We start from the raw sequence: 1,430 nt of genomic DNA, 5'->3' as shown, positions 1-1,430 counted from the left end.
ATAGGATATTAATTTGAAAAGAAAGTTGATGTCTGGCTCAATTTTTAGAAATGTTAAAAATAGACATAACATAATTGTTATCTTTAGTACTCCATTTTGTTAGAAAAATGTATTACTTAAAACAATGAAGAAATACTGCATTTCAATCACAAAATACGATTTTTAACATTTGCAGGCATAAATAAATGTTTTAATAATTTACATTTGTTTAAACAACTTAAAATTGTTTAAGAAGTCATGTTCAATATTCGAATTGTCCATTAGTAATTATTTGTTTAAAAAAAACGAGCAAAATTGCTAAAGAGTAACAATAATACGTAAAAATGTATTTCTTTATTTTTTGGTCATGTTTGGGACGGTGCGGGGAGGGTGACGGTGGTTTGGAAATAAAAGTTATTGATATGATTTTATTTCGTAGATACTCATCTCCAATCCCTAGAAAGCCTGAAACGTTCACATGAAGTCCTGGAATATGAGTTCAATTTTTCGAAAATTCAATATTTCACCATGCTCGAAAGGCGTTTTTTGGACCACCCTAATATATATATATATAAATTAATTAATTATATTATTATTGTCTTTAATTGTTGTGATTTATAGCTCTGATTGTTATGAAGCTCAACAATTTGTATTTTAAAATAGCATAATAGTGTCTCCGAGTATAGAACTGCATTCAAAATGCACCACCAAGAATTTGTAATGCCTACGCCAATGACCCACGATGGGTCTGGGAAACTTGACATTCGTCACGGTAATAAAGATCGAACGTATCTCGACGACAAAACATAAACTTTAACAATAATAAATAATAGGTATTTTAAAGTAAAGCGATTTTGTTGTTTAATTTTTATAATCATATTCATCTTTATCACAACTTTCTACGATAATCAGAAGCTGAGAACGTGACATGGATTATGATTATTTATAGCAGAATAAGTTATTGTTTTAATTGAAAGTGGCTGACGCCAATTCATTGCACAAGACTTACGTTATTCGTGTACTAATTTTGAGCACACCTTTTAAATTGCTAAAGATACAGCAGGTGATTGAAAAAATGGGAAAAAGAAGGAAAAATGCGAATAACTTGGTAAATATTAACATTTTGAACAAATACTTCTTATTCATCTTAGAGCATACCTGTAATAGAGTAACTTTTGTCTCTTAAAAATTTTCGAAAAATTCACTTGTTGTCAATAAAAAAGGCTTTTTATTGTCATGGTATTTCTTTAATCGATGTTTTCTCCAAAAGTATCAATTTTATCAAAAAATTATATACCAATGAAAATATGCATCTCCGGGAGTGGACCAACTTTTGTTTGAAACTTTTCCCTGTAAAATCAATTTCAAGAAATTTCACCTAAGTTTCCGGCGACTTCGAAGCCGCCTGGCAACACTTTTGCATCCAGGTAAGTGCCTGGCAATGCGCAGGT

Source organism: Belonocnema kinseyi, chromosome 6 (assembly GCF_010883055.1).
Source record: "Belonocnema kinseyi isolate 2016_QV_RU_SX_M_011 chromosome 6, B_treatae_v1, whole genome shotgun sequence".
In the NCBI taxonomy this organism is placed as follows: domain Eukaryota; kingdom Metazoa; phylum Arthropoda; class Insecta; order Hymenoptera; family Cynipidae; genus Belonocnema; species Belonocnema kinseyi.
Note: the sequence above shows the minus strand (reverse complement) of the source record.